The following is a 25,734-nucleotide window of genomic DNA, read 5'->3' as shown; positions in this document are numbered from 1 at the left end:
GACAATATTCCTTCTCAGGTCTGTGCTGGGATAAGCAGGGCTTCCCAGCAAGGCAGCATTCAGCTGGAGCTGCCTCCTTCACATGGCAAGGGCTTTGCTACCTGTGTATCGAGTGTTCAGTTAGCAAGTCACCTAAATCAGGCCCAGAGGCTTCATGCTCCAGGCGTTTGCCAAAGAAGTCTTGCCAGGCTTCAAACCTCCACTCTTGGTGTTGCTAAACGCCCATGGAAACAACCATAATTCAGAAAGGAGTGGTTCCTAGTCTCTCAAATAGCAATCCACAAAACACATTCCTTTTGAAATTTAGTACCAAGAAAAAGTCTATTTCTCCTGATGAATTTCCTTGTTTCATTTTATCAGGCAAATAAAACATAAAATATATCTTTGTGTTGGCTATCTAGAGGTAAATTTAGTATTAAATTTATAAAAACCTGGTTAACCTACAATTATAATTCCATTCTTCCTTCTTTCTCTATGGTGGATGCAAATGTATACACAGCATTCACACATGTGCATGCACGCACGCACACACACACACACACATCACTGCAGCAGCATCAAAGTTAAGTAGCTTTTGAAAGTAGGTACAATTCAAATAAATTTATCTTGTCTATGGCCATACCACCCTGAATGCACCCAATCTCGTCTGATCTCGGAAGCTAAGCAGGGTCGGGCTTGGTTAGTACTTGGATGTGAGACAAATAAATTTATCTCACCAATTTGAAACCTTAACCTAACATGAGGTCGCAAGGATTGAACACATAAGAACAATGAATGTATTTTTGAGTCAAAATATCTTCAATATCTCCCTAAAGCAAACTCCTTAGCCTAATTGGCCTCCCCAGTTACCAGCCCTTCCAGCATGTTGACCTTGAAATTCCAACTCCAGAACTATCAGCTAATACATTTCTATTTTTTATATGTCATTCAATCTCAAGAACGTTATCATAGCAACAGAAAACATACTAAGATAGACAGTCAACGAAGTGAAAAGTCAAGGTGCTAAGATTCTGTTTAGTTTCCCAAGCTTTTGATATTAGACATTAAGAATTTCATCAGACTCATATATAAACATACATCAAACATATCCTTTGCTTTCTCCTGTTTACAAAAGCTCATCTTACCCTTTTTTGAGATCTCTCAACTACAATGTTCTTGAGGAAGTTCAAGTCCACATCATAAGAGATGATTCTTCTGCTATGTCAATCTATTGTCATCAACAGGTCCATTAATATGCTCACTCAGTGCAATTATTAGAGGGGACTGAAATCAGACCTCTCTGAAGTCTGCAAGGGTACCAGTGCCAGAACTCAAGGAACCAAGCACTGTCACTTACCAAGAGAAAGGGAGGCAGTAACAGGATGTGTGTGACACAGAGCTCAGATGTTTCCAGGGCATTTCACAGCTGACATCTGAGATCCACATTATATATTTCTTTATATACTTTGCACATGTGTGCCCAGCATTTCATACATGCAAACATATCTACTTGTTTGCATGAAGAGAGGAAATTTTAATGTGTGTTATGATTCATATCTAAAATGTATTTATATCTAAATATCTAAAATGTATATAAATATTTAAATTTATATCTAAACTGATTTATATGTAAAATGAGCTCGCAAGTGAGACTTTTAGGAGTGACTGAATCATGGGTGTGTGATACTAGATTATGAGTGTGTGCTAACTGGATTAGCTCATTGATTGGATTGGCATACTTCTCGGTGTGACTGAATGAGTTTACTGAAGACAGAAGGCTCATCCTGGGAATGAGTTGTGCCAATCAATAGGCTTGTAGCCTGGATGGAATAAAAAGGGAAAGGGAGTCTCACTGCTGCTGCCTCCTGACTGCCCTGTCATGGACTGTTTCTCCTCTGTGATGCCCCTCTACCATGCTGCCCTCCCTTAGAGCCAGCTGACTGTGGACTGAAACCTCTAAAGACTGTGAGCTAAAATAAATCTTTCCTCCTTTAACTTGTGGGTGTCAGGTATTTTGTTCCAGCAACAAGAAAAGTAACTAAGACAATGTGATAAGTTTAACTGAACTAAATTTATGTAGCAGTTCTAGAAGCAGAAGACAAGATGAGGTAAGGAAAGTTGGCGCTGATCATGACACAGGAATGTCTCCTTCTAAATTGAAACTCTAACTCCTGAAATGAAATCAGGGAAACACCATGTCCCTTATACATTCCAGCTCTAAAAGTGTAGACTTTTCTCCTTTCCTCTCTTGCTGTGTCTAATTCTATTCCATTCTGTTCTCCCCACACACTACCACTATCTCTATACAGACACACACACACACACACACACACAAGCACATTTTATGTTACTTATTTTCTTTGCTGATCCACTGAGTTTCCTATTAATAGCAATCAGCTACCTGAGAAAAACTATACAGTTTTGGAGAGCGAAACTAGAAGAAATCGAATGTAGGGTGTGTACATATGCATATGCATGCGTGTGCCTGCATTGCCTGTATATGCATGTGTGGGTGTTTGCTGTGTGCATGTATCCATGCACATGTGTTTGCATGTGTATTTGTGCATAGTCTATGTGCCTTGTGCAGGTGTGTGCATGATTACATGTGTTGGGGTGACAGAACCAAAAGGAAGAGAGGAAAAGAGCAAGAGAAAGAGACTTCCTACACACCTAACGAATTACCCACTAAAATGCAATCAGCACTTTCAATAACCCATCCACCCACTGCCTACAACAAAAACAAAGTCAAATACAATTAGGGATGGAAGAATGCCTTTTTATCTAAGAAGGGAAGGGAAGCATAAAACAAAAAGCAAGCAAGCTAAGAAAAATAGATCTCTACCTCCATTTTTTTTTTTTTTTGCCAAATCCAAAATCCACTGCCTATAACATTGGCAGTTTATAATGGCAATTAACATCAATCCTAGGGTCTAATTAACCTCAATCAACAAGTCTAAGTAGGTTAATTAAATAGGATTTGGCTAAGCATAAAGCACAAAAATACAGCTGTCTCATTTAAATATGATTTCGTAAGGAAAGTCACCATTTACCAAAGTTTTTCAATTTCTTTTCTGGGAGCAGAGCACATCGGTGGGGACGGGGGAGGTAGGGTGAAGATGTCATGAAGAGACCGCCTCTTGGGGATTCTTAGGTAAAACCAGTCATATGCAGCTGGAATATTCCTGCCTGGTAATCTGAACTCCTCTCAATCTGTTCTTTTCCAAGCATCAGCTCATCTCTTTGTTGTTTATTTTGTGTCCTTTCCACCCACACCTACCTCCACCCTTATGTTAGAAATGTTCTTCATGGTCAAGAGACTGTTTGATTCATCCATCTCCTTAAAATCATCAAGCAGAGAGCTTTGTGAGCAGTAAGTGCCCAGTTAATTGTTCCTTTAATTGGACTCTCATCAAAATACACTTTTTTCTCACTGCACCCCCAGTCATAATTTGCATTTCTGGGTTTTAGGGTAACACTGCCCAGACTCTCAGTAGGAAGGAGGGGGCCTCTTTCTTCAGCATCTTCCTCACTCCCCACCATCTCCCTACTTCTGAACCTCATGTCACCCATCATAGAGGCAACCAGGACAGTGTCACCGGTGACTGCATCAAAGGTCCTGATTGCACTGCTTTCAAAAGAACGTGTCACAGCCAAACTAGGAGTCCTGAGAATAGAGACCACTGCTTCACAAAGCTACATGAGCCCATTCTTACTCCACCTCAATTCGGCCATTATTCAATGTCTGCTGGAGAATGTGTCTGGATGAATACACGGTTGTAGTTTATTAGACACACTTCAAGTTGCACAGGGGTAGCTGCCACCTCAATATCAGGTGCAAATCTGAGAGGTGACAATCTGATAGCCAATCGTCTAGGAGTGATTATGAGAGCCTTCCCGGGCCTACGCACTAAGATCACAGCACCCAGACTGAAAGGGGCCTCAGAAATCAGCCAGCGCAGCCTTCTCAGTTTACAGAGGTGAAATAAGCAAGAGGGCAGGTCCACACCACCACAGAAGCCAGACTCACCGACCCAGCCCAGGGCTGGCTCTCCGCCCCTGCTGCTCCTCTGGTTGGCAGGGAGCTGCTGTCACTCCACCAGGAACAAGGACACTGTCACACAGAGCCACTGCATCTGCAGAAGGGCAGAGTCCAGCGGAACCCTTGGGTCGTGCTCCAGGGTCGGTGTTATCTGCAGCCACTGAAGGAGCCCACTAGCTCCCGTGGGCCGCCCACTCGGGGCAAGAGACCTTACTGCCATATTTAGTCTGAGGAAGAACTGGAAATTATCATCCTAAATCTTATTTTCAGGTTTGAACACTAAGACTTCATTTTTTCTTTTGCAAACTCAGGTTGAATCCTATGTCTGTAACAAACTAGAAAATGAGGCAAGGGGCTGAAGATAACATGGGCAACCCCAACGCGCAGGCTCACTGTCTCAGAAGGAGCCAATTTTCCCAAACCAAACTGCTGCTCTCCATCTTTCCTCTTCCACTTCCTCCTCCTCCTCCATCTCCTTCTTCTTATTTCTCTCTCTCTCCCTCCCTCCCTCCCTCCCTCTCTCCTACTACAGTGGACCCTTGAGTTACAAGCAGCCTGACATACAAACAACTTACATTATGACCAGAATTTTAACTTTAACTTATGACCAGTCTTGAGTTACGACCAGAATGCTGCCTGCTTGTGCTTCCAGATGGTCTCAGAGACAGATTTAAGCCTTAAAGAGCTCTAGAAGGAACATTACAATATCCTTTCCTGTGTGGAGTTAATTGAGAAATCCTGGGCCAATGTCTCTCTAAGGACATTGAGATCTGCCTATACATGGGAAAGAGACTTCGAAGGCTGGGTAGAGGAGCCTGAGCCTTCAATTGACCAACTTGAGTTACAACTAGCAGTAGCATTGAACTGATACATGCACACATGAGCCAAACTTTCAAGATATCTGGCTCCTGCCAAATGTTCATTAAGCCTCTACTGCACAGAACACAGTGTAGGAAGCACCCAAGGAAAAGCATTTGTAGTATGGGTTCTCTCACCCTATAAAACGTGTCTGTTGGACACTGAGATTCTACCTCACTCCAGAAAGAATGGCTGCTATCAAGAAATCAACCAATAACAAATGCTGGTGGGGGTGTGGGGAGAAAGGAACCCTTCTCCATTGTTGGTGGGGGTGCAAACTGGTGCAACCACTGTGGAAATCTGTATGGAGATACCTCAAAGAGCTAGGACTACAGGTCCCATTTGACCCAGCTATCCCCCTGCTGGGTATCTTCCCAAAAGAATTAAAAGAATCATACCACAGCAATATATGTGCACCCATGTTTATAGCTGCACAGTTTGTAATAGCTAAAGCTTGGAAACAGCCCAAATGCCCATCAACTGGAGACTGGATAAAGAAAATGTGGGTGTTTTTTTTTTATAAAATGGAGTACTACTCAGCCATAAAAAACGAGAAACTAGAGACATTTATAGCTAAATGGATGCACACTGAGGCCTTACTCTTAAGTGAAATAAATAGGACACACTTGTGTAAATACCGAATAGTTTCTGTAGTGTGAGAAACTGAAAGTGAAAATAAGGATTAAAATGATTAAAATGAATAATTGATAATTTGAAATAGAAAGAGAAGGTCCAAAGGGGTAGGGGAAATAGGAGGGGAAGGGGAAAGGAAAGAAGGGAAAGGAAAAATTATGAGAAAAGGAAAAATTGGAAACAAAGTCTAAGTAAATAGGGAAGGGTGGAGGGGGTGGAGGGCTCACAGGTAATGGGGAAAAAATAAGAACTAAGATACATCATGTACAGGTACAAACACCCAATGGTAAATGTAAATGTATTGTATACCTAAAATGTACCAATAAAAGAATTTCAGCAAAAAAAAAGTGTCTGTTGGGGCCAATGAGATATACATACCCATGGAAATAACTCCATAGAATACAGCTCCATGTGATTGGTTTTAGGTAAATAATATGGTAAAAATGTAAAGAAAATTGAAAATATTTCTAGTACTGCTAGGAAAGTTTACTTAAGTTTACTGCAGTATTAAGGAGTAGATGAGACTTTTCAATAAAACAGATGACTCAAGTGTTCAATGTAATTCAAATAGGAAGCCGTTTTATAAGTTTATCTTGGTTATTTTACCCACCTGCCAACTGAATTAGATAAATTACCAGCAGGCCTTCATTTTGCAGCAGGCTTCCCTCTGCACCTTCCAGGTCCTCACTCTCTTTCTAACCTTTTCCTTCACTCTACCCACTGAACAAATGAATCAACTGCCACTTGTTTAAAAGGAAACTCAAGGTTGGTGTCCTTGAGCATTCTCCTACAGGCTTTTGCATGGATACAGGTACAGTCAAAAGTACACCTGAATCTACTGCAGGGCTTCTACATTTCACTATAGCAATAGGATTTTTTTACTCAAACTGCACACAAATGATGTCAGAACATACAGCACATGCTGAACTGTACCTTACCTTTCTTTGACTGGCTGCGAGTTTGTTAAGAATTCCCAGCTTCGGGCTGGGGATTTAGCTCAATGGTTCCAGCACCTGCCTCACAAGCGCAAGGTCCCGAGTTCGATCCCCAGTACCAAAAGAAAAAAAAAAAAAAGAATTCCCAGCTTCATTTAGGGACAGCCTTAACAAACTCCATGTTACCATTCCATGCCCCAGCTTAGGTCCAGTGTGGAAGCATGAAGACATTGATTGCCAACCTCACCCAGAGACACAGTTAGTGAGTCAGGGATGCTGGGTACCAGGCGGGACTTTGCTAATGCCCTAACCTTGTCAAACATGCTTTATGCTCTCTTTGTTGCTGTGCCCGCATCCTGCTTTCCCAAGTGAAAACTCTGCTATTTCATTTTAAATTGGGTTTCTGCCTTTCTCAGGGACCGTTTTCTGACATATAGCTGTGCTGCACTAGGGCCTGTGAGACTTTTGTCCCAAAGCAGTCACCTCAATGGACGCCCAGACCCCTGCTATTCATGGGTTGCAAGAGCTGTGAGGGGAGCACATGGTTCCCCTGAGAAGCAGTTACCCCTGACAAGGTTTACTGCCTTTACCCTGTCTTTCTCTGGCCAAACCAAACTGCCCTTGGCTGATGCTGAAGACACCTTTTCCTAGAACTGCATCTGCTCCTTGTAATGACCCTCAAACTAATGGGCTTTGGTTTCAACGTTGCCACCACTAATGACACCTGGCTCTGGGGCTGATGGTGGGGATGGAGATTAGGTGCTGGGTGAGCTGTGTTGGGATTTTGTTGTCAGTGTTGTGGCAGAATTCCCAAGAAAGTGTCCTCACAGGAACTTCAGCACTTCACTGAAGTGCTCCTTTATTGCCATCTGTGCTCGGAACCCAGCATCTTGGCTGTCCCAGGCTGGAGCCTTCAGTTGAGGCTCCCGCTCCTAGCAGGACCTTTTATTTCTCCTACAAATCCCAGTCTTGAAGGTGAATGACCACAGCATCATGCAGCTAAGTCCACACTTGAGAAGTCAGAGGGGGAGATGAGGCTAGGGACCTCTAATAGAGAGAGGTAGCACATGGGCCCTAGGCTTTCGGGCATAGTGTCCTTTTCTACACATAAAATAGCTGGTCAGGGCCTTGGGATGTGACCAAAGAGGAAGCGAACCCTAAATCCAGGGACTCCGGTGGGGAAAGAGGCTCACAACTCTTTCCTGTCCCTCCTGCATCTTTTAATTACCTTATAATACTTGATGTGTATGTGATTAATTTCTCCCCCCAAATCATACACTTCTTAAAAGCAATAAAGAATATGTGTTTCTTGTATTTCCTTGAGTTGTTGGTCACCACTGTGGCCTTCTGATCTCATCTTTTCCTTTATGTCGTGTCTCAGGACATCCTGAGTGAGGAGGGCCCTGTGACAGCTTGATCTTAGGAAGAAGGAGACTCCCGGAACCCAAGCTGGGACATGACTACTGTCTTCCCCAGACTCCCACCAGTCTGCAAAGCCATAACTCCCCTGCAGCCTGTAGGACCAGACCTCAGACTCTGATGTCACCTCTGAGGAGCTAAGGCACACGAGGAAGACTGATGGGCTAACAACTAACAATACATATTCCTGGATTTGAACCCTCTAACACTATGAACAGATTAAGACCAGAAAGCAAGCACCAGTTTACCCCACATCAGCACAAGGCTACATGTATTTAACAGATGGCTCATCTGTGGCAGAGATCTGTGCCTCAGCCCTAGCTCATCACTACCCCTTATTGAGCTCGTGCAAGTTGGCCCATGTGAGCCTCCCATTCCTCATCTGTAAGAGAAGACATCAAAGTCCAAGGCCACCTCTGAGTTCATACATTTACTAAGTTTGGAGGCGACAAGCTTTTAGCTAAAATATGTTGATTTATTTGTGCATTTCTACATTTGTAAATGTAAACTGAGTTTTGAGGTGAACTGTCCTGGCTACCAGGAATGAAAACAACCTCTTTGATCATTTTACTTATATAAAGTTAAAAATATTCAAAATCTAGACAGGATAATTTTGTGTGAATAATTGTAATTCAGTGTCTTTTCTTTCATTTCTTTTATTCCTTTTTCAGAAAAAAGGCAACAAAACCAAGTGTTGAAAAACACTGGGAATGTAAAACTAAGATTAAGGACGATACTATTATAATTGTTTGTTTGTTTTATTGTTTGTTTTGGTACCGGGAATCAAACTCAGGACCTTTGACTGTAACCTCAAGAAACCTGCAAGTCACGTAAGCCACTCACTCATCCAACTCCACGAGAAGCATTATACATTTCATACAATGACGGAAGCTCACAAAAGTCCATATATATTAACCTCCGCCCTTAGTAAGGTTGCTTAATGTATTTAATCTATCACATTGACTTAGAGGAACTTGCATCTGACAAATGTAGTTGTGCGATGTGGCTTCGGACAGGTTCATTCGGGTAAGAGGGTAAGACGGCCTTTCTATCTAGATACTACACCAACAAAGAAAAGGCAAACTATTCCCCCCGGAAGAATTAGAGGTTGCCATGTTTAAACTACAATAAAATTATCTAGGTCCTCTTGAAATACTTACCTGATTTGGGGGGGAGTGAGAAAAAAAGAGGGAATTGATTTTGGTGTAACACTGTTCCATCAAATCATCTACTGGGCATGAGGTTGGTGGGAGTCACCAACTTTGCTTGGAGCCCCGTTCCTCCCAGTTGCCCCTGCTGTAAAAGCCATTGCCTCTGACATCCGTGACACATTTCCATCATTGCTGCAGGGAGAAATCATGAAGCGCCATCCAGAGACACTTGGGGAAGTACAGCATGACAGCTGAGGGAACAAACACTGTCACCCAGGCTGGGAGCGGCAGCGGGCTCTGCAGGAGAGGTAGAGTTCCAGCAGCTTCTCTGCCACGACTCAGAGGCCCTGCCTTTATTAGGAATTAAATTGTTCCCACCGCTCCTCTGCTCCTTCAGGCCACAATGATGTTGGAGGATTATTTTTAAATTTCACCTCAGCAGCAAACTCTGGAGAAAGCTGATACATGAGTCACTTCACCAAAGTCTGTACAATCAATAGAAAGAATGGAGGAGCAGAGCCAAAGCCACCACGAGATGCATAGTTAGAGTGTGGAAATGGGGCAGGAAAGGCTTCATCTCCCATTAGACTTCAGGACAGATCACTGGATAGGAAGAGGAAAAGTTAGAGATGGATCAGGTGAGTTATTGAGCTATTGGAGATGGCTGGGTGCTTCTCAAATAAGATCTGAAGGACAGTCATGCATGGGACTCAAATACTTCCGAGAACTTCAGTTTCAAGAAAATGAAGGTTGTAACACATGCACAGAGCTCAAACTTTAAAGACAACCTCAAGTATTGTGAAAAGTTTTGGACTCTAAGCCAGGTCTGGGCTCAAATCTTTCCTTTAACACTTTCCGCAGACCTGGACAGGTCTTTATAGCCTCTGAGCTCAGTTTTCTTGTGTGCAAATGATGGCATAATCCCCACCTCGGGTGTGATGGGCATCAAAAGTGATGCGTGCATAGGGCTTCGAGCTCGGTCTCTGAGAAAAGTGAAGATTATTATTCAATTGTTATCCTCATGGGGCCAGGGCTGTAAATGCTCCCTGGGGTTGGTGGTTTTCCTTGGTAGCAGCTCTGTGGCCATGAGAGCAAGGCTTTCAGCATTGAAGGACATCAGCAGGCGCCTGCAGACATCAAACTCTCCTCACCCAGTGTCACTCGGCCCTGTCTCATGCAACAGCAGCTACATCCCGGTGGTGATGTGAGACCGAGAGGAAGCAGCACATGCAGAAACTGAGTAGACCACATTTCCTTCTCCTCCAAGATTAGGAGCTGAGCGACGCAGACCCAGTCAGTGCTGAGTGTCACCCATGCCAAGGACAGGGTGCTGCCTACCGCTGTCCTCTTGTTCGTTTGTCAAGCCGAGACCCACTGTTCAGAGGCTTTCTCCTTCTGGACCTCACTCTGGTGACCGCTTCTCTGTTGCCCTCCCTGTGAAACCTGCCTAGCAGGTCAGGGTTGATGACTGACAGATCGTGGGGCTGGGATGACACAAAGTGAGGCTCAAAACAGATGTCTCTGTTCAACCTGCGGGACACGGAGCACCCCGCCATGCCCATGCGGCCACCTGGGAGCTCACCTTCAAACAGTCCTGCCCACCCTTCCACAGGGACCTCAGGCCAGGACTCTGGGGTCCACTGGCCTCTGATTGGCCAGGGAGGGGACACTGCTGTCCCATGCCAGGCCCTCATGGGCCTCTGGGATTGTCCAGCTCCGCAGTGGCCCCAGCTCTGTCACAGGTAGGGCTTTCCCACAGCTGTGGCTACTCCCCACCTTTTGGACTTTCACATCACCAGACTTGGGTCTCATGGATACCACAAGGAACCCTTTCCTGATCATCCCAAGCAAGTTGGAGGATCCCCAGTCTGTTCCCCTCAAACTTTCTTACTTCCCTTCCTGGTTCGTTCCCTTCTTTCTCTCTCTTCCTTTCTTCCTTCCTTCTTTCTTTCTTTCTTTCTTCCTTTCTCTTCTGTTCTTTCTTTTTCTTGGTGGTACTAGCATTGAACCCACTGGGAATACTGAACTATAACTCCAGACCCTTTTTATTTTCTTACTTTAAGACAAGAGTCTTGCCAAATCACCAAGTTGCCCAGGCTGGGATTGAATTTGAAACCGTCATACCTCAGTCTCTCAGAGTGCTGGGATCAGAGGCAAGTGTCAGCCCTGGTTAGACAGGGGGTTCCTGCTGGACACAGTCTCTCCAAGTCACATTTTTCTCTGAATCTTTACACCTGACATATTCTCCAAATTAATATTTAAAATCTACTAACTAACCTTCATTTGATATTCTACATATTTAAAACATTGAATGTTCAGAATAATTTCAGTATTTGCAACACTGGCTGTTTTGGTTTTGTTTTGGTTTTGGTTTTGTACTGGGGATTGATCCCAGATCATTCACACTGAAGTACATCCCAGCCATTTATTTATTTATTTATTTATTTATTTATTTATTTATTTATTTATTTTTGAGACAGGTTCTAACTAAATTGCAAGTTATCCAAGCTCGGCTTGAACCTGTGATCTTCCTGCCTAGGCCTCCCAGAGTACAAAGATTATAGATATCCATCACCATGTTATAACTTGGGAGATGCCAGAACTATTAAGTAATTGGTACGAAAGCACACTGATAAGCATTGTTTCCATTAACAGCTATAATTGCACACAGTAGGTACTCAGTTGAGATGACTTTCAAGTTGATAAATGGATATAAAAATGTGATTTGATGTTAACTACCTACCACACACTGTGCATTTCATTTAACATAAATTTTCTTCACTTTAGGAAAATGCAAAGAAATAAAATTGCTCAGATACGGTTCCACAATGACTTTTTAATAATGTCAAATAGAAGAATGTTTTTCTTAAGACAGTTCTGACAAATAGCTCTCTCACTCACAGGGGAATAAAATGTAGAAACAAACTGTCCATTGAAGCAGGAAAAAATTAGTCTCTGACAGCTCAACCAGAGAAAAAAGATCAGATCTTTTGGAGCCTCCGTCTCAGGAGATTTTTGAAGAGAATGGAGAAGCCAGCTGTCCTGGTGGATTCATCTCAAGGCAAGCCTTCGTGTTCTCATCTGCCATTGCTTCCCGGGCCTGAGGTATCGGCCTCTCAATGGAAGACAACAGGGAATCTGGCCAAAAGGGGGTTGCTCAGCTGGAATTTCACACTGAACCACAAACAAAGCCTGGTTGACATTGTAGAAGTTGACTCTAGACAAAACTGAGATGCAATAACGTGACCTTGTCTTCAGTTGTCAGCTTCCCTTTCCTCACAAGCCTTCCTCTTCTCCCTCACTCTTTTCTTTTGTCTTTCTGCTGAACAAATTCTTCCTCTCAGCACCATTTGCTCCATGTACACATTGACGGGACCTGTGATCTGCCTCCTCTTTCACCTGCCTTGTCCACGGCTATTCACCAGAGCCCTCTGGCTGAGCGGTCACAGGACATCTTCCCTGAACACAAAGCAGCCTTCCTCTGGCTTGGCATTGTCACTATGAACACATTTCCCTTGCTGCTCCCCGTCTTCTTGTGATGTCAGCAACACTGGCTTCACACCGCACTGGGACACCTTGAAGTCCCCTGGTGACTCTCTAGAAGTACGAATATACGTTCTTCCTCTTTCTCTGGCAATAATTTCATTTCAAGTCCATTGTTATCCATTTAATCGTTACTTTTATAAAAGTTCCTTACATATAAGTTCTCATGTGGAAGCAGTATTCAAATTTATCAGAGAATATGAAGAGTCATGATGAGGAGCTTTCATCTTGTGCTGAGGTCCTAATTAGGAACCAATGGTTCAGACAGATCTGTGAACCACCATGTTCCCATTAGAAGTAGATTCACCTCATGATGAATGGTTATGTTTCCAAGGGGGAAAGACAAGGGGCATACCTGCTTCTCCAAGCCAGAGACACATCCTGAGAAAGTCCTGCTCTCCCACGGCACATATTCTTTGCTCGCATGATCATGGCACTTACTGAAGTAGTCACTTCCTGGTTGCTGGACAAAATACTGAATGCCCACAACTTAAAGGAGAAGAGGGTTATTTGGCTGGTGGTTTAAGGGATTCAGTACATGGTCAGCTGGCTCCAAGAATGAACACCATGGCCGAAGAGCATGGTGTAACAAAGCCATTTAGTTTATGGTCCTTAAGAATCAGTGCAGAGGAGCAGCATCAAAGATGAAAGGGGCCAGGGACCAGACATGGACTCCAAGGTCCCTCCATGACCCACCCAGCCACACCCAGGAGTGTGCCTTACTAATCCCTGGGGTGGCTCCCAAGACAGCCAACTTGACAATTAAGCCTAACCATCACAGTTCCTAATACTAACACCAAATGGGCAAATTTAGTTACATTGTGTATTCCTGGAATACAAATCGGAGTTAGTTAGGAAAGGTCTCACTGTGCCCTGCAGACTGCTAAGTCCAGGAATGAGAAAACACTGCCACTGTTTCCTTGGCCTCTTGGGTCACTCTGTCTTCTGCCTAGGAAGCTCTGTGGTCACAAATGATTCCAGGACACAGCGAGGAGCCAGACAAGTGAAACACAGATCCTGAAGCTGGTGGTTGTTAAGCTTAGCAATGAGATATCACTTCTTATACCACACCTGTTCTGGCTTTAAATTTGTAACATCTTTAGACTAGCAAGTCCCACCCAGGATAAGCTTAATAATTTATAATCTGCTACTAGATTCAATTTTTATAAGACTGTAGCATATGTGTAAGTATTCTATAGTCAGTAAAGTGAATAAGATAACATCAGGGTGAATATAATGGAAAGTGGCTTTATTATGGTTTAGAGAGAAAGGCATTCTCCCTATTTAACCATAGTCCCCTGTCTCTGAACACTCGCCTTCCTTGTACAGCTCCAAGACGACATGAAACAGACAGAAAAGCACCTCGCAGCACAAGGGAAACACAGACACGCAGAAAACCAAAGTGCAGAATTTTAAGTATAGCAAGACCAGTGCTAACCTCCTGGGCCACAGTCAATGCCTGAAATGATGAAACTGACTCAGCTGAGTCAATCTGCACATTCCAATGTCTAAGTGATGCTTTCTTGCTTTGTGTTCATTTATTAATGTGCTGCAAAACATTGCTATTCAAATCTTTGCCATTGTTGCCAATGGTTATTAAACACTCCTGATTAAGCACTCTGTGTAGTTTACTATTTCTAAAAACAACTTTTTAAGAAGGATAAGCATCATCGGGTTTGAAAATTCTACCTTGAAAACAAGAAGAGGGAGAAGATGATCCATGCACACAGGGTTACTAATTCCCGGGGGTCAAATTGGTTCAGTGACTCATTTTAAAATGTCATTTCAGTTTCTATCATTTCATTTTTGTTTGTTTGCAAGAGCACTGTTTTAAAGATTTTTTATTTTTGTGGGGTTTTTTTCTTTTGGTACCAGGGATAGAACTTGGGACCTTGCGTTTGCAAGGCAGGCAGCAGAACCACTGAGCTAAATCCCTGGCAAGACCACTGTTTTAAATTGCTACATCTAATATCTCTTCAATCAGTGACCAGGCCCAAGACCTAGGGAAGGTAATTGATTCACTCTTTATTTTCCTTCAGCAAGCATGCATGGAGCACTTACTGTGTGCAAGACATGGTTTGTAATGAATCAGGCCAGGGCCCTGGGAAGTAAGATGGGTGATAAGGATTCAGTACATCATTGTCATAGCCACAGGTGTCTAAGGTGCCACAAGAGCTGAAAGAGACAGTGGTCAGTTCCATCCAGGCTGAGATGGCCCACTAGCTTGACCCTGAGTTATGGGTAAGAGTTCACTGGCAAACAGGATAGGTGGGTCACTTCCAGTGGCAGGAAGCACAGGAGACAGGCATAAAAGGCTGAAGCTGAGAGCACATTCTTAGGCACTGGAAGTGTGTGCCCTGGAGTAGCAGTAATGGGCATCACATGCCATGCCACCCTGATCAGGAAGGGGAGAGGTTGCTAGGTTTTCAGCCAAGTGGAATACGGTGATCCCCCAAATGCATGTCCTGAATCCAAGCGTTAGAAAGACCAAGCCCTTGAGGAAGTGACCAGCCATGTGGGTAGAGCCTTCCCGAGTGAGATTAGTTAGCACCTTATAAGACACGCCCCAGAGAGCTGCCCGCCTATCCCCTCACACAAGGACAAGAAGGTACAGCAAGTCCCTGACTTAAAACATTCGAGTTGCGAACTTTCTCAGGTGTACTGCCTAAGACTTACTTTGTCTTTGACTTCCCTGACTCTAGAATTGTGAAAAATAACTTCCGTTTACAAGCCTCCAGGTTTAGGGTATTTTGTTAGAGCAGCCTGAATGACTAAGACAACCAGCACACTCAGACACCTGGGTGTTACAAAGGTGGGTGACAGGGCAAGACCAGGGGTAGGGGCTGCTGCAGGCCCTGGGTGGGCACCAAGTGGACTAACCCAAGGTGATGCTGAGAAGGAGTGGAGCCCAGTGCCACTTAATTGTACATCCCCCTCACTTGTTCTGGAAGTTGTGAATCGCACCTGTGCAGGTGGGGAAACAAAATTTTCTAATTAGAAATAGCACCATTTCTCATTTAAGTTTTATCTTAAATCCACTCCGGCTTCAGTTCCCTACCAGCACTGCTTTCAAGTTTCTCTTTAGGCAGCTCCATGTCTTCAGGTAAATTGCAGACTCTGAACTCTCCAAGGCAGGGTCCTGTGGGCCCACGATCCCCCTCAAGAGGAGACAGAGCTGTGAAGGGCCACATGCTCTTCTTCTGCTGGGCTGTAAGCCTCGCCACTGGCCTGGTCCACTGGTCCCTGGTGGCTTCCAGGAGCTCCGGCTGCTCTCCAGATCTGAAGGCCGGGCCTTACTTGGTCACACCAGGAAGAAGGAAGTAGCATGCAGGCACAGACACAGGAGATGGTAGAGCAGGAAGCAGAGTGTGTGGAAGTTCTCCTAGTCACCTTCACTTTCTCAGCTAACTAGGAAGCAAGGTTTTCAGTTGGGTGAAGACAGTGGGAGCAGGAAGAGAAGTGTCATGGGGAAGGAATAAGCCACATGGCATGCAAGGAATGGAATTTCATGCCATACTCAGTAAGTGTGTAGGATTACCAGGTCCATTAAAAAATTTAAAAACGTACTTAGAACAGAACTAATACAGTCTGATTACCAAATGACCAAGGCCCACTGGAAACTCCCGGCCAGACTGGGCACATGGTTCTCTCTGGCCTCTGTTCTCTGTGAGGTGCAGACACAGGGAGGTGGAAATCAGGCTCAGCCAGTGTCCAGGCTTGCAAGATAAGGTGGGGAAAGGAATGGAAAGTGGTTCGAGAGGATGGTTATAAGAAGAAGCTGGAAATCAAGCTGGGTACAAGGGAAGAAAGATACAAGTGGGATCAGGAATGGGAGAAAGGCAATGGGATAACAAGCTGTTGGGGACAGAACTGCTGAGGACAGGGTAGCAAAGGAAGTGAGCAACGGGAACAGACACTGTGGCAGGAAGCAGGGAGCTTGAAATGGGCATCATGGGATTTGTGATTACCATGGTATGTGGTTGTGGGCTGCAGGGCTGAGGAAGTGTATTTGTGAGACCTCTGGAACCAAGAGACCAGAAATCAGGGCAACAGTTAGGTTGAAAAACCAGGGTGAGTTGGGAGAGACGGAGCTGGAGATGCCTGCAGCAGCACATGGCCTGTGGATGGCTGGTTTGACAGGGATTCAGACCCAGAGCTCTAGAAGAGAGGGAAACAGAAAAGGCAAAGTCTGGACATGGCAAGGTGAAGAGGAGCAAGGCAGACATCCACCCCGACCATAGGAAGCATACAAGAGATAAAACCTGTTCTTGGAGAAGGAAGCACGGAAGTGATGCAGTAGCCCATGTACCAAAGAATTGACGAGCATTGGAGACATTTCTGCCCTCTCAGCAGCCTGCCTTATTTGCTATTTGTAAAGATATTTTTAAAAGAGTAATGATTTTGAAGCAGAAAGACAAAATGAGATGTGTTAAATGTTGGCATTGTGGAGAAATGCTTTATCCCAGCTCGCAGAGAATGTGAGACTCCTAATACTCAACTGTGTCTCCTGTATTTGGCTGGAGAGGCAAGAACTGCAGAGCGATAGACCTGGGTTTCCATTTCCACTCACTTTAGTCTTTGTCCCAAGGAAACATAATAAGCAGCCTGGAACAGTGCGCTATTGTTCACATTATATGGGTGGGAAGATTAAGCCCTTAATTAATCAGGGAATGAGTAATTGATCATTGTTAAGTCCCTGAAAGCAGTCACGATTACACATGGGTCTACGAAATTGATAACTGTCTTTTTCCCTCCAAATGGTCATGATTGCTCATGAGTCATTTTGTAATGAACGCTGAATCATTGTTCACTGCCCTGGGAATGGTGATTAGTGGTTTGGTGGAGCTCAGGATTTTCTTGACGTGGAAGCCTTCCCACAATTCATGTCAGCCTCCTTTGAGAGAGATTTCCAGATTTAAATACACCTGGAAGGGTAAAGGAGCAAAAGAGGGGGAAAAAAATTTGCAAAAAGCACACCAAACTTTTCAAGTAAAAGTGATTTGAATTCGACGCCCAAGGAAACCTGGTGGCAAAGTTACATTAAGGAGAAGAATTCAGAATCCCAATATTAACCTTGTTCTCAAATCTTCCCCCACTGGCATCACCTTTGTGGGAAGAAAGGAAAGGAAAGGGAAGAAGGAAAGTAATTACCAGTAGGAATACAGAATAACTGCCAACAAGATTGAAAATTCACCTCCACTTCCTGGCTTTAATGGTCTCAAGTTAAGGATTAACTCTAACATGTTCTTCAAGTTATTGTTTTCCCCAACACCTTCTTTCTCGACTATGTTGAGTCAAAGAAAGAATCAAAGGGAATCTTTCAAGTCACAGCATCTGCAGCGCGTCTTCGACAGAGACGTTCCTCCTCCACCAGGCCTGCTGTTCGCCTGGTGCTGAGCTCAGCCACATAAATAAACATGGACAGAGGCAAGCACAGGGCCGCACTTGGTGATCACAGAGAACACTTCCTGGTGATGTCATGGTGTGAACTGCAAAACAGAACAACAACAGAGTTCACTGGGAGGATCTTCCTGAAGAGCTTATGTAAATTGCCAGCGCTGGACGTGTTAATTGACACACAGAGCGTCAATCAGCCATTGTGCAAATGTTTATTCCAACAGATTTAGAGGGAGAATTACTTATTCTCCCCAGTGCACTTGGCAGCTCCTCAGGTCACGCGAGGAACTTGAGCACCATCGGTTACGCTGCTAAACTAGAACAGGGGTGAGCAGCACAGCGCATTCACAGCGCAGTGTAGGAGTCAGGACAGGTGTGCCCAGCAAACCAGATACAGGCAATCAAGGTTTTCAGATTGGATGCTACAGAGTGATTATTCACTAAACAGCAAAAGATTGGGTGCTTTATCAAAAACCAACTCACCCCTCATTTCTTCTAATAGGCTTATCTCCTAATGCAGTTTAAAAACAAGCTTGTGTTTAGAACATTTTTTATTGACTATTGTGCAAAATAAAGCATTCCTATGAAAAAGGATCAGTCTGCTTCAATATTTCCAGTCCTACTCCACAGCCACCAGGATCAGGAAAAGTAAGGTAAACAGACACTAAATTTCCTTGTCTCCTTTTTTATGTGACTACATAAGAATTCTTTATTCATACAGATTCTTACCCCATTAAGACCATTTCATCTTTCTAGGCAGGGTTTTTCCAAGCACGCATTTTAAAAGAGGTTTAGGTATCCCTTCTACCTCTCCCCTTTTGCTCTCTGGCCCTTTATCACTCCCTTCTGTTCATAAAGTCCTCTGATCCCTCCCCCACCCACAGGGATGGCCTACTCGCCTGCCCAACCCTTCCTGGAAGGAACTTGAAAAAGTACCAGCCCTCTGTCCATTTTTCCAGCCCCAAGTTTGTAAGTCTAATTTGGGAAACAAATCCAGGTCTAGGTATTAATGGATAACAATTTTCAGAGCGTTCCCCTGTTCATGTACTATATTTGCATTCAGATTGAACTTCAACCCACCTAACTGGAAACCCAAATCCCCTACACGTGAATTCTTCTGTTTCTGCTTCCGGGACAGACAGCAGATCGGTAACCCAGGGGAGAGTCAGTGGAGGAGTGATCTCCAAAGAGGAATTCAAGCTGCCAGGCATACTTTTTGGGTCATGAGATGATGTCATGACTCATGCTTTTACTGATGCTCTCTAAACCATGGCAGAAAAAAGGTTCATGTCATCTTTTTTATCAGACTTGTGATGCCAGCTCAAATTAATGAAGGTGAATTCTGTGGGAAGCAGCCACCCCAAGACCTCTCTTCCCTAGACAGTTCCTCATATCTAACATTAAGATGGAGCATGAGAGGGTTAGAAGTTCAGAACAGTTCCAGAGAGAGATTTTTTATTGCATATAAGGGGAAGTTGAATGAAAAACTATTAAATAGAGGAATCCAATCCAGGTGGTCCTAAGCAGAAAAAAAGATGTTGGAGGACTGCCTGGAGAGTAGGGATGAGACATCCACCAGAAGGGACACTCTGGAGCTCTTCTGACACAAGAAAATGGACATTGGGTTCCACCACATAGACCCAGTGAGGGACCAATCAATAGGAACTCAGATTAGAGCAAAAAATAGGAAAGAATGAGGAGTCAAGAAATCTAAGAATGAAGAATAGAAAAGTTTACTCATGGTGGTATTAAATCATTCATGTGTTTAAGAAATATCTATTAAATACAACAAAAGTCACATAGAACTATGTATCATAATGGTGAACAAGATACATATCATCTGTGCTACTATGAAACACATAATCTATCAAGGAAGATACATAAGAAAACAAGCAACAACCACTAAGGAGGTATACAGGATACTTGGGAACAGGAAGCAAAAGCCTAACTCTTCAGTAGAAATGCCAGGTAGGTGGGCTTGGTTGTCATACAGTAATGAAGACTTTCTAAAGGGAGCGGCAGACAAAGCTGAAGGTCCAGATGGATGGTTCTCAATTCAGACCCAATTTTCTATTTCTGTTACAAGTACTTTAAAACACACTCCTTATTATCCTGAAGTAAAAAGAACAGGAAATATAACCACCTTGTCCACATAATATAATCAGTATGATTCCCTTAATTAAAAAATCACTTAAAATAATATGTGTTTCAGTATGCAATTTTTACTCACTTCATCGTAAAATCACCGTACATGCAATAGGCTCTCAGGCAGATTGCTCCCGGGATACCATGATGGAGGTTCAAACACCAGGAGACCTTTTCCATTGGTGAAGTGACTCATAGATGATGAACAACTCTCAGTTCAAATAAAAACAAGATTCCATCTTCCCTTGATTCACACAGTTCTTGTAGTCCTAGAAAATCAGTATATATTAAATGGTGCAAAATAGACTTTGGATTCATCAAGAAAATAGAAGCTCATAGAAGAGAGGGGTTTTCACCTATAGGAGTAACACAAGGGGCATTTGAATGTGTGGAAATACACAGAACTATGCAGAATTCTCCCAAATGTTACACAATATCTGGACCCCTGACCCCCCTCACTACATATTAGTTGTGCTTCTCAGTCACCAACCAATAAAATATCCCCATGCTTTTCCACAGGGCTTTCCACCTGTTGAGAACCATGGATCTTAAAAACCACAGTCCAAAATGAACCTGAATAAAATGAGAGAGACATCTGTGTAACCCTAAAGCAGATTATTTCATGGGCAGCTGTGCTGTTAAGTCCAAGCCCAAGTGGATTTTGTACCTTCCATGGAACACACAGCCCAGGCCACGGTCTCACAGCAGGGACCTGCCCAAGGACAGGGTGTGGCCAGGAAGACCCATTGGAAGCCTCTGCTGGACATGTGCTGGGATGGTCAGGGAACAGCGAGTTCTCTTTTCTCTAGCTATATGAGTGGTAAGCAAAATGTTCAGCATCTCCACACAAAACCCCAAACTTCTTAACTATATGACAAATGCAATGCTTTGAAAATGGATTCTTGCTGCTATTTGTTAAATCAAATGTCCAGTGGATACTAAAGTGGGAGTGAGGAGAGGTGTCTTAGGCCATATGGCTGCTATAACAAAATACCCTGGAGTGGATAATTCATAAACAATAGTCTTGGGCTCCCAACTCTTGAAGCTGGGAAGTCCAAGGTACCAATAGAACTAATACTTGGTGAGGGCTTTCTGCTTCGTAAATGGTGCCTTGTTGCTATGTCCTCACATGGTGGAAGGGGCCACAGGCTCCCTCACCCCTTTTTTGTAAGCACAGTAACTCCATTCCCAAAGGCAGAGCCCTTGTGACCTAACCACCTGCCAAAGATCCTGCTTCTTGATACTATTACATTGGCTATTGGGTTTCAACACATGAAGGGAAGGAGGGGTTGAGCTCAAAACATTTAGCCCTTAATAGAAGGTATGATTCTTCTTCCCTCCTGATTTTCTTTTCAAGATGCATGGTGAGTCAGCTTTCCAACACTGTGATAAAATACCTGAGATAATCAGTTTGAAAGAACTACTTACAGTTTCAGAGGTTTCAGTCCATGGTTGGTTGGCCCTGTTGCTTTGTGCCTGTGGCAGCACAGAACATCATGGTAGGAGTACATGGCAAAGAAGGTCAGCTTGCCTCATGGTAGATGGGAAGTGAAGAGAGAGAGGAAGGTATAAGAATCCCAGCATCCCCTTCCAGGCCATTCCCCAAGTGACCTAATTTCCTTCCACTGAGCTCCAGTTCCTAAAGGCTGCAGTACCTCCCAAATAGTGCCACATGCTGGGAGATGGTAATGAGGAGGAAGATGAAGATAAATGCTTATGCAACCTTTACAGCCTGCCAGGCATTGTTCTAAATTCATAGTATATATCATTTCACTCAATGTCCCCAAGGGCCCCTTAAGATGTTCTACAAAGAGTGAAAGCAAGACCCAAAGATGTGAAGTTACTTGTCCGAGGTCAAACACTAGAGAGCAGGAGAGCTGGAAATCCACACCAGGCAGTCACATTCCTCTCCTGCACTTTCCATCTCTGCACTCACCTCTTGTTATATTATGATAATCAGAAGGGTCTCTGACCCCCATTTCCCCTTGAATAAAGTTCTTTAGTCTCCCTTTTCCTTTTAAATTGGGAACATTCTCCAAAAACTTTTCCTAACTCACCTCTGCTATTCCCACTGAGCAGGCAGAAAACCTTCTTAAAATTCTTGGAGATACAGAAAGTGTCCTCTGGTGCAGCAGAGGAGTTGGGGTCACCTTTCTTTCATCATTCAAAATATAACTCAAAATGTATTAGCAGGGAAATGCACACTGAAACAACAATGAGGTAACACTGCACACTTCTTACAGTGGCCAAGGTCTAGAACACTAAATGCTGTTGAGGATATGGAGTAACAGGAACTCTCATTTGTTGCTGGAGGGACTGCAAAATGGCACAGTCCCTCTGAACACACTATGAAAGTTGCTTAACAAAACCAAATATACCCTTAAGATAGCATCCAGTAATTTCACTCCTTGGTATTCTCCTAAAGTAGTTAAACACTTAGGTCCACCAAAAAAAAAAAAAAACCTTGCATATGGGTATTTATACCAGTTTTTTCATAATTGTCTGACTTGGAAGCAATCAAGATCCCTCTAGCTAATGAATACATAAAATTGTGGCACTGTGTTAATCAGCTTTCCATTATTGTAACAAAAAAAGCTGAGGTAATCAACTTATAAAGAGAGAAGAGGATGGGGGATTTAGCTCAGTGGCACTGTACCTGCCTTGCAAGCACAAGGTCCTGAGTTCAATCCCTGGTACTGCAAAAAAAAAAAAAAGAGAGAGACAGAGAGAGAGAGAGAAGGTTTATTTTGGTTCATGGTTTCAACAGGCCTAGTCCATGGTTAGTTAGTCCCATCACTTTTAGGCCTGTGATGAGGCAGCTCATCACGGCAAGGAGTGCCTGGCAAAGCAAAGATGTTGATCCCACAGCAAGGACTCAAAAAAAAAAAAAAAAAGACAGAGAAAAGGGTAAGTATCCTATTATTCCTTTCAAAGGTGTTTCTCTAATTACCTAAAATCTCCCATGAGGCCCCACCTCTTACAATTTCCACCATCTGTTAACTGCACAACTCTCAGGAACGATTGTTAAGCACACGAGCTTTTGGAGGACATTTTATTCAAACTCTAGCAGATACTTGGACAATGGGATATTCAGTGCTAAAAAAAGAAATGAGCTATCAAGCCATGAAAAAGTATGGTGGAAACTTACATGTACATGTATATTACTAAGTAAAAAAAGCTAGTGTGCAAAAGCTGCCAACTAGAGGGCATGCTGGCATTGCCACCACTATGGAGAGGGTAGTAGTTACCACTGGCTGGGAGGGGAGGATTTTAGGGCAGTAAAAATACTCTATATGATGATGACACATTTGTCAAAAGCCCTAGAGGATCCCATACCATGAACAAACTCTAACACAAACTACAGATGTTGAGAGGCTATGACGTGTCTATGGGGGCTCAGCAATGATAATAAACGCCTTAGTCTGGTAAGAGATGTTGATGAAGGAGGTACAAGTATAGGGGCAGAGGTACCTGGAAAATCTCTACACTTTCCTCTCAGTTCTGCTGGGAATCTAAAATTCCTTTAAGGGCCAGGAATTTAACTCAGTGGTTCCACCACCTGCCTCACAAGCACAAGGTCTCATCCCTGGTACCAAAAAAATAAAAATAAAATAAAATTCCTTTAAAAATAAAGTCTTTTAAAAATACAATTAGTTACAACATTGCCTCATTATAATTGCATTTTAAAGCTCTATAGTACATATACGTGGGGTTGTTTTCCCAGTATGATCACACTGTAGTCAACAAATCTTTGCCTAACATTCAATAAGAATTGTCCTAATTCAAAATTAGTTGAAGATTTGCAAGTGCTTTCTAAGAAGTTCCCTGGAAGGTCTTATTTACCCCCAACTTGTACATGAACTCTATTGGATTTCAAGTCTCTTGGGCATGCTTGAGCTTGTAAAGTCAGCCGCTTTCCATTCTGGCCCATCGTCAGGTAAATGGTAAGAGAGAAAAGTGAAATTCCAGTTACAAAAGCACTGTGAATTCTTTTTTTATCTTGTATTTGCCATTCTCTTAACTTGGGCGTCTTTAACTTGAAATACTTGGCAAGCAGTTTATTCTTAAAGGTTATTTTATTCTGTCTTTTGTGACTATTGTATTCCTGATGGAGAAGTGAATCGTCTTATTCAATCCCAGGGAATGTGGCATATAAATATTTTACCATTTTAGCTAATTACATTTTCATTATGCTTGTCCTGAGGCTTTGTAGGCTAAGAGTAAAATGTATTAAATCTGAAATAGAAAAACCATGACTTCCATTAATTCCTAAGTGGGATCCATTTCCGGTTTAGATGGAGGAAGATACTCACTGTGACCTCAGTACAGTGGTACAGTGAACCTCTGTGGGGCTGTTCCAGGGTCAGCCACACCTCCTGACCCCAAGTTAACAGATTTCCCCAACCTCTCTCCCTCTCTCTCTCTCTCTCTCACACACACACACACACACACACACACACACACACAATTTCTTTAGCTCATGAAGGTTTCCTGGCCTTTTAAATACTACCAAAGGTATTAAGCCTTATCAGGTCTTAGCCTTGTTATCAGCCAACACCTTAGTTGACAACTAGCTGGAAGTGAAAGCTGGCCAGGAATCTGGCCCTCACAGGCACTGGGCCAGGGCAGGACAGGAGGGTTGTCATGGGGCAGAACAAAAGTGCTGCAGACACAGCGAAAGTCTAGGGACAGCCTGGAGCATGATGGGGCAGGACACGGAGGGTCTTACCTTCAGGCAGGTTTTACTTAGAGCTGGCAGGAAGGGCCTGGGCCTTCCCAGCACGGAGGAGCTGAAGGAGGAAAGAGGGGCCACAGCTGTTGGTGGAGCCACTGTTCAGTCCCAGTTGGACCTGGTTAAAGAAGAGTCACTCGGCCAAGGGAGGGGATACAAGCCCTGCTACCTCACCTCCAGACAAATGACTCTTTGTGCTTCTCAGACTCTTTGTCCACACTGACAATGCAATAATCCACCTCACTAATACAAACTAGCTACCAGTACTTTGTATTGCAATACCTACAGCATGTCACATACTGCTTTCTGAATGCTGTGCGCATGCCATGTAACTTAGCCCTCGCTGCACCTGTGTGCAGTAGATGACAGGCTGTGTGCTTTTCCATCTTCTATAGATTAGGACTGAGTTAAAAGAAGCAGAACAATTGACCCAGGAGCACACATTCTGCTAAAAAGAATTCAAACCAGATTGGTTTAATTCCAGAGCCTACGATTTTACACACTATCATTTTTTACTTCTTTATATTTATGAATTTTTTAAAAAGCTATTATTTTACTATCAAAACATTCTGAGAAATACAGTGGCTGTGCATGTTTAACTATTTCTGTTCTAGAAATTAAAAAGCAAAGACATGAAGGTAATGGCCCTGAGTTCTTGGTGAACTACAGAGCATAGACAGAAACATGCTGGGCAGGACCTACACATGATATCCTATATGAAATAACCTATCTTTCTTTTTCACCCTCAACAATGCAAATGGCATTTTTTGGCACTGAGATTAAACCCAAGGCCCTCTTACTAAGCTACATCCCCACCCCTCTTTTATTCATGTTTATGTGCTTGCTCATTTTAGCATTTGTTCTGCATCTACCATGGAGAATATGTCTTTCACAGGGGAAGGT

General features: G+C 43.4%; 1 long non-coding RNA gene across 1 annotated transcript; it reads right to left on the bottom strand.

Moving 5' to 3' along the window:
- Nucleotides 1–17,739: 17,739 nt before the first annotated feature.
- Nucleotides 17,740–25,216, bottom strand: LOC110345251 (uncharacterized). The gene is made up of 3 exons (XR_002388450.2): nucleotides 21,528–25,216; nucleotides 20,185–20,368; nucleotides 17,740–18,046 (listed from the first exon to the last, which is right to left on the bottom strand). It is a non-coding gene; the product is annotated as an uncharacterized LOC110345251 (long non-coding RNA).
- Between the last annotated feature and the right edge of the window lie 518 nt (nucleotides 25,217–25,734).

The sequence above is a fragment of the Heterocephalus glaber genome, unplaced genomic scaffold (assembly GCF_053883595.1).
Source record: "Heterocephalus glaber isolate CG9 unplaced genomic scaffold, H.glaber_assembly_v1.0 deba00000738, whole genome shotgun sequence".
NCBI classification, from domain to species: Eukaryota; Metazoa; Chordata; class Mammalia; order Rodentia; family Bathyergidae; genus Heterocephalus; species Heterocephalus glaber.
The sequence above is the reverse complement of the archived record's forward strand: the minus strand, read 5'-3'. Positions and strand labels throughout refer to the sequence as shown.